We start from the raw sequence: 15,233 nt of genomic DNA on the forward strand, positions 1-15,233 counted from the left end.
TAGTCACACAGCCTTTAGTGTAAATATGTTTAGACTCCTCTAGAAATATACCACAGATGCAAAGTTGAAGCAGTAAAGGTTTTCCAGCAGAATCTACATGATCTATTGATACATTTCTGATACCGGAATTGTTCAAAGTTTTACAGACATTTACATCATTTCCTCAACCTCTAAAAGGAAGCTGTTTCATGATAGACTTTAAAATAGAAAACAGGCCTAATGGTTTTGTAATTTCAAGTAAAATGATAACACTGCGGAAAGACCAATGATGTCAAGATAATCTGATTGAACATTGCACATCAATTCACGAGGGACACTTTCTAAATGTCGTATTTCAGATAAGATGTCATAAGGGAGTTCCCTAAAATCATTAGTTTATTTCAGAGAAAAAAAAAACATCCATGTTAAAGATTCCAAGGTTCATTGAATGACAACAGTTTGACCTTTAAAAAGCACACAAAGAGTCCATGTTTTTATATCAACGCAATTTCCTTTCATTCCTAATATAACCTGAATGTTTCAACAGCTACTGATCAGATCACTACTGTTAATCACCAAACTTTAAGGCACACAACCCTCTTACAAAGAAGGAGATGAAGGACGGGGAAGAGAGATCTTCCTGTACGTCTAAGGAAGGACAGGAAGGACTGTGGGTTTCTGCTGTAGATGGAGAGGGAATAAGAGAAGCTGTAACTCTCAGCTAACCACAGCAGTCCATATATTGGTTAAACCAGATTTAAAGTAGATAAATAATTTAAGCTATATGCTGAGAAATCCCAGAAAAAGAATTGTTTCCAATACATTAATAAAAGTCCTGAACAAACATGGCATCAATACCGAACCTTTGAATGGTGCAACATTTTCTATGTGAAATGCTGTAGAAGACATTTATGCTCTTATATTATTGTTTTACCCCATTATTTAGTCTTATTTCTAATTATTTAACTGATCTTTATTTAGATAAGTGGTTTTAATTTGAGGAATATCTTGAATTGTTCATATATATTGCAAAAGGTCAAATAAACAACTTATGGAAATCTTGACATCTGAAGAAATCCTTTATCTTTCCTGAACCATCACGAGTAATTTCTAAGAAACAACTTGAAAAGATCTCGACAGAATGACAATATGGAGCCGCCTGAGGGGCAGAATAACCCATCATATTCAATCAAATCTATCATTTGAATTCAAGCTTCACTAATCATCTCTGTACGACCAAATTTAAAGGACATGAGTAAAACCTGAGGGTTACTGTCTGCAATTAAAAAATGGAGATTTTCATTCTTTTTACACCATTTCATTTTAGAAATATAAGTAAAAGTACCAGTTTACAGATGTCTCATATCTGGTATGTTGAAAGGTATTAAAAAAAAATACAAATGTACATGTATTGTGTTTCAAAAAGGGACAAGTTGTTCCTTTTTGACCAAAAGCTCAAGTCTAAAGCTGAACTCAACGCTAGAGGAGAACATCAGAGATCAACAAGCCATTCAGGGAATAATAATTAGTCACACAGAGGAAAGGGAGAACAATTAAGAGTCAACAGGAGCTGATTTAATAGCTTAGACTCATAATTTATTAATTGTCTGCAGTCAATAACCTCGGAACTGGGTGGCAGCAGGAAAGTGAGCTGCCCGGCTGAAATGCAAGGCTGCCAACTTTGCCAGCTTTCAGAAGCAGTTTGAGGTTGGCAACAAGTTTTTGAAGGCAACCATCAGATAAGGTTACAAGGAAGAGGAGATCAAAAGTTGGAGCAAGTTTTATCACTTCATCTAAGGCCGATAGATAGATAGATAGATAGATAGATAGATAGATAGATAGATAGATAGATAGATAGATAGATAGATAGATAGATAGATAGATAGATAGATAGATAGATAGATAGATAGATAGATAGATAGATAGATAGATAGATAGATAGATAGATAGATAGATAGATAGATAGATAGATAGATAGATAGATATGTAATTAACTTACTTTCTGCAGATCCTTGAAATCAGCATTACTTCCAAATTAAGGCGTCTGAGGAGGGAAAGCTGTATAATGTGAGTGAGGCTGCAGAAGGAAGCCGGCAGTGAGCGCAGCGCAGAGCGCAGAGGTTCCAGCACCTCACTCAGACTCTGAGAGGAGGAGTTTGTTTTTATTTTCTGATCTGCCTCCCTCTCTCTCTCTCTGCTCCATGCGCCTGCGATCCGCGATCCTGTGACTCTAAATTGTTTTATATTTGGAATATTCGTGGATCTATAAGACATTTTTTTAAATATTATTATTAGTTATTATTTTTTTCTTGCAAAAATCTACTGACTAAGTTGGAATTTAACCGATTCCAATTTACCAATCTCTTTTTACGGTGGAAGTGTAAAACAATGTCACATTATCTGAGACACTTTTACAACTTTGATTAAAAAAAATTTTAAAAGAAGAAACACTTTTACTTTTGAAAAAAAAAAAACACGTTTACATGTTTGACAAAAACATGTAAAACAAAACAAACTATAGTTTAACTGACCTGGCCGATGTGTCTACCTTGCAGATGTGGCAAATTTGTCCAGGTGTCATAACAACCTTCACCACAAGATGGTGCTGTTGTATTCAATAGTTCCTTGGAAATGTTCCAAAGACTTACTTAGTCTTAGATTTATCTTGTCATTTTGTATACACGAGTGTAAACAAAAAGAAATTTAGTTTAAAAAATTTTATTTTTTAAAGTTTAGCCTTGAAAACATTAATAAATACATAAAAAATTGTAACAATAAATAATAAACATATGACTGTTTATTTACAGTTCTAACATTATTATTATTATTATTATTATTATTATTATTTTAAATAAAATAACCAATTTTACACAACTTTCAGCTGTCTAAAGGCAGTGGGAAAGAAACAGTTGTGGAATCTGCATCTGATGCTTCGAAGCCTCTTCCCAGAGGGCATCAGGGAGAACAGTCCATGGTGGGGGGTCATTTATTATGTTATGGGCTCGGAACACGCAGCTCTGGGATGAAATGTCTTTTATGGAGGGAAGAGGAGCCCTGATTATCTTCTCTGCTGTTCTTACCACTCTCCTCACCTTCTTCCAGTCTGAGGCGCTGCAGCCTCCACACCACACAGTGAAACAGCCGGTCAGAACCCTCTCTATGGTGCGTCTGTAGAAGGTGGTGAGGATGGGTGGGGGCAGGTGGGCTCTCCTCATCCTCCGCAAGAAGTACAGGCACTTTTGTGCCCTTTTGACCAGTGAGGTGGTGTTTACATTCCAGGTAAGGGTGTCTGTGATGTGAACCCCCAGGAATTTGGTGCTGTTGACCGCCTCTACAGCTGAGCAGTTGATGAGCAGTGGATTGTGGTTAGGCCGATTCTTCCTGAAGTCCAAGATGATCTCCTTCGTCTTCTCCACGTTCAGGATCAGGCTGTTATCTTTGCACCAGTCCACCAGTTCGTTGTTGTCTCTGATGAGTCTCACCACAGTCATGCAGTCATGTGTCAACAGGATTAACATTAGGGGGCTCAGGACGCAGCCCTGAGGGGAGCGTGTGCTTAGACTGATGACATCAGACATGTCCTGTCCGACTCGGATCAACCAAAGCAACCCTTGGTGATATAAACAGATACACTATATTGCCAAAAGTATTTGCTCACCTGCCTTGACTCACATATGAGCTTAAGTGACATCCCGTTCCTAATCCATAGGGTTCAATATGACGTCGGTCCACCCTTTGCAGCTAGAACAGCTTCAACTCTTCTGGGAAGGCTGTCCACAAGGTTTAGGAGTGTGTTTATGGGAATTTTTGACCATTCTTCCAGAAGCGCATTTGTGAGGTCGCACACTGATGTTGGACGAGAAGGCCTGGCTCTCAGTCTCCGCTCTAATTCATCCCAAAGGTGTTCTATCGGGTTGAGGTCAGGACTCTGTGCAGGCCAGTCAAGTTCATCCACACCAGACTCTGTCATCCATGTCTTTATGGACCTTGCTTTGTGCACTGGTGCACAGTCATGTTGGAAGAGGAAGGGGCCAGCTCCAAACTGTTCCCACAAAGTTGGGAGCATGGAATTGTCCAAAATGTCTTGGTATGCTGAAGCATTCAGAGTTCCTTTCACTGGAACTAAGGGGCCAAGCCCAGCTCCTGAAAAACAACCCCACACCATAATCCCCCCTCCACCAAACTTTACACTTGGCACAATGCAGTCAGACAAGTACCGTTCTCCTGGCAACCGCCAAACCCAGACCCGTCCATCAGATTGCCAGATGGAGAAGCGCGATTCGTCACTCCAGAGAACGCGTCTCCACTGCTCTAGAGTCCAGTGGCGGCGTGCTTTACACCACCGCATCCGACGCTTTGCACTGCACTTGGTGATGTATGGCTTGGATGCAGCTGCTCGACCATGGAAACCCATTCCATGAAGCTCTCTGCGCACTGTTCTTGAGCTAATCTGAAGGCCACATGAAGTTTGGAGGTCTGTAGTGATTGACTCTGCAGAAAGTTGGCGACCTCTTCGCACTATGCGCGTCAGCATCCGCTGACCCCGCTCCGTCAGTTTACGTGGCCTACCACTTCGTGGCTGAGTTGCTGTCGTTCCCAAACACTTCCATTTTCTTATAATACAGCTGACAGTTGACTGTGGAATATTTAGGAGCGAGGAAATTTCACGACTGGATTTGTTGCACAGGTGGCATCCTATCACAGTTCCACGCTGGAATTCACTGAGCTCCTGAGAGCGACCCATTCTTTCACAAATGTTTGTAAAAACAGTCTGCATGCCTAGGTGCTTGAATTTATACACCTGTGGCCATGGAAGTGATTGGAACACCTGATTCCAATAATTTGGATGGGTGAGCAAATACTTTTGGCAATATAGTGTATATGCTATGTCTTGTTGTAAAAATGTCTGTTAGCATCTACTAAAGTCAGCAGAAGTGAAACGACAGCAGTGTGTTGATCAGAGGTGGGCAATTCCAGTTCCTGGGGGCCGGTATCATGCAACTTTTTGATCCATCCTTGGTCCATCACACCTGAATCAGATGGTTGAGTTACCTCCTCAGTAGGCAGTCAGTTCCTCCAGGGTCCTCTCAATCATCTAATGACATGATTCAGGTGCTTTGAACCAAAGGCACATCTAAAAGTGGCAGGATATCGGCCCTCAGGAACTGGAATCGCCCACCCCTGGTGTTGATGGATAGTTTACTGGTAAAGTTAATGTATTATAATATGTAAACATTTCTGGAATTCCCACCTTAATCTAACCAGCTTCCCTGATGGAAAAAAATACCATTAATCCAATGGAAGCAGGTTTTTTTTTTCTCTAATCATTGAATAAATTAATCAATTTCAAGATCAGAAAGGCACTAAAATGGTGAATTTTTAAATGCAAGGCAGAAAAAAAGAACTCACTTTTAAAATACGTGTTTACTGTAGCAAGCAGTATTTCACTGGTTTGTTTTAACAGCATCCCTTTTTTGGAAGAATCGGTGCCGCCTGTTTAAGTACTTAACATAAACAGGCAGCGCCAGGGCAAGTAAAGCTCCACATACCTCTGAAGGGAAAGTTTTCACTGTAAATGTTCATTGAATATTTCACAGAGTCTTGAGATCATGCAGTAAGGGCAGCGGATATTTTTGTAAATCTCACTGCAGTATGACAATTTTTGAGTGACTTTAATTTTAAATTACAGAGTAAAAAGACCAATTAACGAATAATTTAAACAAAACAACGGTTACATTTCAGGACATATTAGATTGAACAGGAGATTTGATGTATGTAAAGAGAATCCCCCCAGTTTCTTTTTTCATTTTGAACTGGTCATTCTCCTATTAAACATGTTAAAATAAAATAAAAATTGCAACACAAATCCATTTATATGTCCATGTAAAGAGAAAAAATATAAAAAGCGGTAGGAGAATGAAAATTATTAAAATTTCATTGTGTGACAGCTACAAAAGTTCAATGCAAGTATGCCCAACTGGCCAGTTAGGGCATATTCCTCTACCTGATCATCAAGGAGGAACACAGTTCAGGATGCAGCAACATCTGATCTGAATATGGACATCCTTCCTATCTACCCCAGTTAAAACTTGTTTCGTTATCTCTTAATCACATCTATTGTCAGCCAGGTCATTATTCTTAGCCTATAAATAAAGGCCTGTTTAAAATTCTTGTTTGCTGCGTTATTAGTGACGATAAACGCCACTCAGACATTGTGTTCTCCACCTTCTCTGTTCCTGTTGTCCCTGCCTGTTTCTGGTTTGGCCCAGTCTGAAATTACGTTCTTCCTCCTAACCTGCACTGAACCCTGCCGTGTTTTAACATCAGCCGAAGCACATTAACATCACCGGTCTCGTTGGATGATACGTAACAGCTAGATCAATGACAGACCGGATCAGCAAGAGTGCAAGCTGATAAGGCTATTAAGTCCCTTTTTCTGTTTCCAGTAACCTAAGGTTCTCCATATCAAACATCACTAATGGTTTAATCGAAGCGGCCGCAGTGTATTCTCAGGCAATGCAGGTTGAATATTAAGTGCTCTCTGCCAAGTCTAATGTGATTTTGTGGTTTTATTATCCAATGGTCTCACATGAGCGTGCATCACACCCATCAGGCCAGAACAAGTCTGTTGAGACAGATGGAGTCTCCTAAACACTGGAATGGATCCAAACCAGTGGGAAAGGCTAATAAAGTGAATATCATGCAGAGATGAAAGATCAAGCTGGACTTCATCACTGGTCCTCACACAGAGTTATAATGACTTTTTCATGACAAGCCCATGAATTTAATCAGAGGTAAGAGGGTCGGGGACAACACTCTATTGTATAGCCTGATAGTGATGTATGGCTGTGCAGGCATGAGTTTGGTATTTCAGAAATTTAACCCTATATTCTTGAGCATACAGTTGTCAGTTTGTTTGTCTCTCAGCTGAATATTTGGTTCAAATCTTTTGGGCATTTCCATACTAACATGGATATTTTTCTAAACTAAAGCATAGTTTATGATTCAGTGCAATTTCCTTTATTTCTGCTCAATTTCCCTCAACTGCTCCTGGATTTACTAAGCAGATTTTACCAATTACCTTAGGAAATATAATGCCCTTTAAGTCTGTACTCCTGCTTTTACATCAGCTTTGATGGATGGACAGACAGACGGACGGATGGATAATGGAATGCAACTGGAATTCTGACTCCAGATTAGCAGTGGATGGTTTAAATTGTGAGAGGGGGCAAAATGATGTATCATATAATAATAATTGAACTTGGAGAAATTTACCTCAGGGGTTAAGGGTCTTGCTCAGAGACCCAGAGGGACAGACTGGGGGAGTGGGTCTCGAACTCAGAACCTCAGGATTCCAAGCCCTATGCCCTAACGAGTAGGCTGCCACCACCCACCCCCCCCCCCCCCACTTTAAGTACCGGTATTTTATTTAAAAATCATCTCAGAAAGACATACAGATAGTTTATGAATTGATTAAGTGTAGTCTGAAGAAAGGTGGCGCTCTATTTGTTATTGTATTACAGTTAAAAAGGAAACATATGAGCCACTACATTCTTCAGATTTCAAGAACTGTCAAAAAGTGTCTCTGTTTTTTATTTCAATATTTTTAGGTTGTGTGCTCACTCACTTCCTCCTCTTTATCTGTCTCCAAACTACTTAAAACTGTCAGCAGGCGATATTCTCCAGTGCAATCTGCATATGCAGCGTTGGATAAACAGTATGGAATTTAAATGAATAAAAAAAATGAAAATGTGCACACTTAACTCTAAATCTATTAATTAAATGTAGCCAAACTGCATCAGGACTGACAGACACATTTAATGAATGGAGCAATTTTAGAAGAAGTTCTGCCTGTATTCTAGTGTCCTAGTGTTCGAATGTGAATGACACTCACTTGAACACAGGTCTACCCGACTTTAAAACCTGTAAATTCCTTGAAAGTTTCCCTCTTCCATTTTTTTTTTTCTTGAGAAACTTCCAGTTCCTAACCCTCTGTTTTATGGGTACTTTGGAAATGAAGATTCTCCACTGCTCTGCCCGAAGTGTAAGTTTCCAAAAATTGAATGGAGACAGCAAGTGTTAGAAACATTCATTTGTGGTATTTATAACCTTTAGATGTCTAATTTACTCAAATGTAGAGCAGAACCTAAGCTTTACAAAAATCTAAGAGTTTTGAATGCAAAAAAAGATATGTTTCCCTTTCTTATACAGACAAATGTTAAATGAAATGAATTTATTTTGTGCTTCTCCAGTCATATTACATATTTGTGCATGAATAAGCAGATTGGTAGGCAACTTGGGGTTAGATGCTTTGCCCAGTTGGCTTAAAATGCATTTTTTATATATTTTTTTTCTTTAAATGAATGAAATTATAATTTTAACTGCTTTTGCCTGTGATACTAATATAAAAAAGTTTTTTTCATGAATGCGGAAACAAAAAGTAACACAAAACATGTGTTGTTCTCTGAGCTGCGGTTTGATGATGGGTTTTATCTCTACCCCCGAGGCTTACCCCTTTCTCATTTGCTTATAAAATGTAGCCCTATCTGCAGGACTCATGCTGGTCTGGTAGGTTTAAAGAAGAGTGTTATGCTATAAACCATAATGTTAAATCTAAACATTGGTGGAAGAAGATGCAATTTGGCTTTGTTGTGCTGAACCCAAAATGCTTGCTCTCTTCTAGGTTTGGTTTTCTGTTATGTGCCATGTAATAAACAGCATTTTACTAGATAATAACATATTAATTTATTGCAGTCAGTGAAATTAGTTACCTGGTAAAAACGTTTTGAAATCTAAGAAGTTTCACTTTATCTTGTCTGCTTAAAATTCTGCATAAAGTGTTTCTTGTTACCTAGTAAAATAGTGTAACTTGCTATGTTGTTACCATGCTATTACATCGTTACTGATGTACTGTTAAAAAAAGGTATTACCATAGTAACCGCATGGTAGCTAAACCAATGCTAAGAATTTGTTGGCTTCTGTTCTTAAGGCAAACTTTTATTTTAACAAGGTTATTTAACAAGGTTCAATTGTTTTGATAAACCAAGCCTAGATAAAAAAAAGCTAAAAGGGTCCCGCCCCCTGCAAAGTTATGCTATATGTGTGCTGAGCTAACTGTTTGACAATGATTTGAACTTACATTTCATTTCATTCGTTGTCCTAACACACAGCCCGCTTTTTTAAACATATGAAAATAAAAAGATGGAGGCGATAGCACCAAAGCCAAAGAATGTTTGATACCCTGGCTGTGAGATGTTCACTGACAGCCTGGGGAAATAAACTGTCTCTGAGGTGCTTCATTTTTTGCCATTAGTGCTTTTCAGCGTCAACCTGAAAGTCGGACTCTGTTGGGTCAGCAGAGACGTTAGCTGCTTTCTTTTTGACTCAAGGTCATAGATGGAGGGATCCTCTGCAGATCTAGTTCTTTTAAGTCTAACATTAGATATGTGTGTGTATACCTCGTTAGTTTTTGCTCCATCTGAGCCCTTGTATTTATTTATAATGGTTTAGATATTTTCTTGACTTTCAATGCATAAATTAACACCCATAAACAAAAGGAACAAATTTGAACAGTTCTACTTTACTGAAAAATCTGTTTTTTATGTATATTTACCATGAAGGTTATGATATGCCATTGAAAATTGTGGGTGAGAACCATCCGAATTATTACTAATTCACCTTCCATGTCCTCTGCTCCTTATTAAAAGAACTTGGAAGAATGAATCCCCAGCTCTGAGCAAGCTGTTTACTTATTGACATGTCTTAGTGACCTGTCTTAGTGACATGGATTTAGCTTGTTTGGAGTCACTAAACCAAAACCCAAGAAGCTCTAACCTCTGGGAAAACATAAAACAAGAAGAAAACATGTTTGGTTTTTAAGGATAATTAACCACAGAATGCTGTTTGTTTGAAATAGTTCATGATACATCATCATCATTAAATATTTATAAAGCACTTTAAAACCAAAAGGCAACCAAAGTGCTTTTACAGCTACTTAAAGAATAAAAGGAAGATTGAATAAAAACTAAAAGCAACGTAACAAAAAGTTGATGATAACAGCATTAAATCAACAACAGAACGAGGCTGAAGGCTGGTTTTTATCTCTAGCCTGGTTCTACAGTGGCACCCTAGAAAAAGGATAAATTTAATCAACTACGAATTAAACAAACAATAGAGACTAATCTCTTGTTTAGTGTTTTTTCATTGTAGTGTAGAAGCAGCAGCACCAAGAAAGCCATATGATACATGACAATCAGCAGCACAGGCACTTGTAACAAAGTCTTAAGCACAGGCCAACAATGCATTAGTTAAGCTGGCTAAAACATTTGATATAAGCAGAATAAAATAACAGTTTTACAGAAAGAAGTGTTTTAATTCCATTCAATAATTAGTTAGAGAAAAGACTCAGACATTCATAACTGAAACCCAAGATTGCAGCAGCAGCAGTTCAGTTCTTAGCTAAACACTTATCCTGTCTCGTGGTTTAAGAATAACAAACACCACAGAAATGAATGTTATTTATGTTAATAAACCAAAAAGATCTGTATTATTCTTTTACCATAATAATTCTTCCCCTTTTTCTCATGGGACTTGACTCTTACTAGAATGTGGCTTGAGGAATTTTTTGCACCAATTTATCTTTTGCTAACCATTTAAAAAAAAACTGCTGAAATTAAATCAAATCCAACTAGAGATGAACATTTTCTCATCCAGGATTTTTTCCTCCCAGCAGGATGACAGATTGCAGGCCTCAGTTATGCAGGAACGCCCTGAACATCAACACGTCGCTCAATGGGTCAGCAGCAGCAGAACAGAATAAGAATAATAATAGTACCTTTTATTTGGAGGTGTTCAAGTTTACTTAAGGTCACCAAACAACAGAAAACATTGGAACAATAAGAGAGATAAACAACAAAACAACCAAGGCATAAATAATAAAATCAGACTTCCAAATTATTAATACTTAGATTAAACAAAAAAGAAAAGAAGTGAGTTTTGAGATGAGATTCAAATGAGCTCAGAGAGCCAGATGTATTGTGGGAAAGATTCCCAAAGATGAGGCAGAACGGAAGAAGACCCCGGGTCCCATGGTTGTAAAGTTGTCAGGAGGAGTAAGATGAAGGAAGGATGAGGAAGAGCAGAGAGTTTGGAAGGGTGTGCAGCAGACACCCTGTTGGCACAGGGAATGAATGTTTTACACACATCCAGCTTTCATGGCTCCGTCCATAAGCCCTTCCTGTCTGTTACGCAGTCACTTGGAAGTTATCTTTCTTATATTTTTATACTGTTTGTCTTAGTTTTTTTTTGCCCAAATCCTGCCTTTTTATCTCCAACACTACCAATCAAAATGTTGGAGATTTATTAGTGAATCTGACAATTCTTTGGCGCTCAGACCCCGGCAGAAGACATACAAGCTGTGAATTGTGATGACCTTGGATGATCAATGTGAGATTAGGATTAGATATCCCGTCCCCCGGGATCCGAACACTGTTAGTGGAATGGAGGCCAGAGGAGAAGCAACCCCAGAAGAAGCTTCAGAGCATGATGGAGGAGATGGGGTGGAGGCGGCTCAGAGCTCAGGTGAAGACCACAAGAGTCTGGAGCTGAATCCCAAACCGGCCCCTAAACACTTCCCTGAAGCACTAATCCTCCATTTGCACATTTTCGTGGAGGGTCTGCCATATTAAGGGTCATTCATCAATGATGACGATGATGAAATAATTTAATTGACACGATGACAAAAACCTGACGAGCTAAACATGGATCTTTGATGGTGAAAATATGACAAGTCATGGATGGGAATTTTTGTTGATGAGACGAGATTAAATAGGCTGTCTGTCAGAAGTTTAAAATGCATAATCGTGCTGCAATCTATTAGGCAAGCTAAGCAGTATCAGCCATGCAACTGCGTACTGCTTGGTTATACACCTGATGTCCAGCGTTGCACATTCTGCATGACGACAGATGAACCATGGCAGCAGGGATTAAAGTAACCCGGAATAGTCCAGTACTGCGCTCTGAACTCTGACAAACTGCTCTTCCAGCTGTGCTTGTGCAGAAATGCTTCTTTGCACATGCTTAGCTCAGTCTGTGCTTGTGCTCGAACACTGGGATGGTTCGCTCTCTGCAGTATGGCTCTTCCAGCCCTTGCTACTTAATAAACTATATGTGGCTGATCATCCTCTGCCAAGTGTAACTGTATAACTATCAAGATTTTATTTCTTCCAGCTCACAAGAGGTGATACAAAACATACTTTAATTTTCTACAACAAGTAATCCCTAAATCATATCCAAAGCAAATATTTAATTGCATTCTTTTTATTTTTGGATAAAGATTCAGATGAAAAAGTACATAGATCTTTGAATATGTCTCTCTCATAGTTCTTGTTTATATCTATTCAAATATGAAGTAAATGCTTCCTTGCATTGTCATTAAAACATTTTCTCCGTTTCCTTTATACATGTCAATATTTTAGTTAGTATATTCTTGAAATTTAGGTCCGGATTTCCATGGTATTCTAAGGCAATTTTGTAGGGTCTTTATGTAATTTATTTATATCAGACCCCTTTGAATATAAATCTACTTTGAACCCAGAGCAGCAGAAACCAAGGTGTAAATTCTTACAAAAAAAAGCCAAAATTGTCAAAGTAGAAATAAGAATGCTTTTGTTCTTTGCTGTTTTGGAGTAATAATGTTTGAATTATCTGTGTGTAATACATAATTCATAGTCAACCAGCTCCAGAGAGCTAACACTCATGCACATGTGGCATCCCTGTGTTGCCATAGCAATGACTACTTTCCTTTTCCATTGGATGGAAGATGCCTTCCCATTCTCGTTAAAACCCCCCACGTATAACCCAGGGGCCTCCCACAGCTGTGAGTGAGACTTCATTAGGAGCGACACTTAAAGGTTAGTGGTTAGGGGGCGGCTTGGGATTCAGCCTACGAACGGAGAGCTTTAATCAGAGCCTTACCGGATGGCTGAAGAGGAAGGAGGACTTGAAGCTGATTGGCTGGAACAGAGGCGCATGGTAAGCTGATTCGTGGAGGTGATGCTTGGATAAGTCTTCCAGTTTTAATTGGTGTCTAAACTCAATTTATTCCAGCCGTACCTAGCAAGAAGGTTGGTTTGCTTAAAGAGAAAAACATATTCAAAGATTTTTCACATTTCAATATTAAAATTCTTGATTTATCTTTATAGTAATCACTCAAATTCTTTTAACTTTTGACAGATTTTTTAAGTTTACAACAAATACTTTGCAGCTCTTCTCGGTTTATTTCTTTCATCAAAAGAGAAAAAGCAATAGATGCACAGTGAGTAACTCTGGCTTCATGGGTGGAGTGTCATTCTTTCAATATGAAGGTTGTGGGTTGAATTCCAGCTTCCACTGTCACATGTCCACTTAACCCCGGTCACTTTGTTTTAGTTATTGAGGGCAGTTGGGTGAATCTGACTCTGATGTAGAGTACTTTGAGTAGTTTATATAACTAAAATAAAGCTTTAGGTTATTTTTTATTTACTATTTATCCAGTAAGTTTTATTTCAATTAACTCTAGTATTATTTCAGTTTTAATCGAAATGGAAATACTGTGATGCATAAAACGTGTCTATATTTAATAAGTAATTAATTTATCTCATATGCTCTCCTTTGAATTGTACAATAAGATCTGTAATGATCCAAAATCAAAATAAAAAGACATGATAATAAGAGAACTAAAAAGACATATGTTTACTGTATGTTAGATTAATGCAAAATAAAGCTCTAGTGAAAGTTTGGCTTCACTGAATGAAAACTTACTGGTTTTAGGACAATGTTAAGTTTTTAGTAGGAATCATTGGTGGTCTTTATTATTCATTGTTGAGATGTTTTCGCATGTCACATCTTTTTACAGTGTTTTGAAACATTGTAAGAAGTATTAGTTGTTGTTTGCCTTATTTCAAACAGCATCTTGGCACACAGCAGTGTTCTACGAAGTTTGCAGCACATATGATATTGTTTGTTTTGGTTTTAGTTGTACGTTGCTTCGGTTCAGAGTTCAGAGTTTGGATCAGAGTTGATATTTTTTTCTGCAGAGAGATCCTGCTGCTAGAAATCTCACATTTGTTAATAAATAACAGTTTAAATGAGAGGAAAATAAAATAACCTGTTATTTTACATACAGTCCTTCTGATATTGTTTTTTAATTAATTTTAAACATTTTTTAGGATAAAAAGCTGTTTTATCTTTTAGGTGAGATAATCTTCAGATGAAGTTTGGGGTCATGAAACCAAGTTTTTCAACAAAACTCAGATATCCTCCCAAATGAAATGTACGCACTTGTTAGTGTGTGAGGTTAGGGTGATGTGTGTGTGTGTGTGTGGTCATGCCTTAGGCTTGTACTCCAGCGGAAAAGACCTCAGACTGTCGGGGTCTTTCTGTTCTGTTTTATTTGATTAAATGTCTCGGGGAACATGAGAACCACTCTGTCCTTTTTTGTTTTCTCATGACTCGATTCTCTTTCAAAAGAAATAAAAAGATAAAGTATAATTTAGCATCATTTTCACCAGACATGCTTAGACCCAGTCACTGCCTGACCAGTAGATCAGCAAAACTAATACAGGCTCAAACAGAACCTGTCTAAAAACGTGACATAGGGCCGGTCCAGTTCACATTTAATGAGAACCATTGCCATAAGTTAGGTTTGGAAGATAATTATTTGTTACTTAGATTAAGTTGGTTGAAATAGCCTTTTCCTCTAATAAATGACATCATGGCTTCAAAACTACATTTTTTGTTTGCTCACATTTTCGTTTTATTAAAAACATTCACAGTTGAATATTTTTGATAACTGTGATCAATTGTGAAATGTCTACAAAACGTTTTTTCTCAAAAAAAAAAATAATAAGGTTTGGGGTTTTGTATGTCTGTTTGTGGGTTCTTAACAATATTCTACAAAGTTATTCAGATTTATTTTTGAACACTCATCTTGGCAGAGTTGATGGAAGTCATTCAGACTGGATGGTTTTCCTCCACACACCCCTCTTTAAACGTCATCCAGTCATTTTCATCAGGGTGGTGCCATTGGTTTGATGATGCAGAAGGAAACTTAAAACTGGACATTCATTTGTGATCCCTGTCCCTTTTTAACACACATTATTAATTTGATTTCAAGTTAATCTTCTTACTTTCATATTCCATTGACTTAATTTCAATTTTCTTCAATGTCCGCAAAAAAAAACAAAATGTAATTGCTGCAAAACAGCTGTCAAACC

General features: G+C 38.0%; 1 protein-coding gene across 1 annotated transcript in view; it reads right to left on the reverse strand.

The window, feature by feature from the left end:
- The window catches only part of gpr4 (G protein-coupled receptor 4), an 81,110-nt gene extending 79,016 nt beyond the window's left edge, over nt 1-2,094 (reverse strand). The window contains exon 1 of the mRNA XM_038285934.1: nt 1,979-2,094. The gene's annotated coding sequence lies outside the window, so the exon portion shown is untranslated. The remainder of the gene's footprint in view (nt 1-1,978) is intronic.
- Between the last annotated feature and the right edge of the window lie 13,139 nt (nt 2,095-15,233).

This window comes from Cyprinodon tularosa, unplaced genomic scaffold, assembly GCF_016077235.1.
Source record: "Cyprinodon tularosa strain WSP-4 unplaced genomic scaffold, ASM1607723v1 ctg218, whole genome shotgun sequence".
NCBI lineage: Eukaryota > Metazoa > Chordata > Actinopteri > Cyprinodontiformes > Cyprinodontidae > Cyprinodon > Cyprinodon tularosa.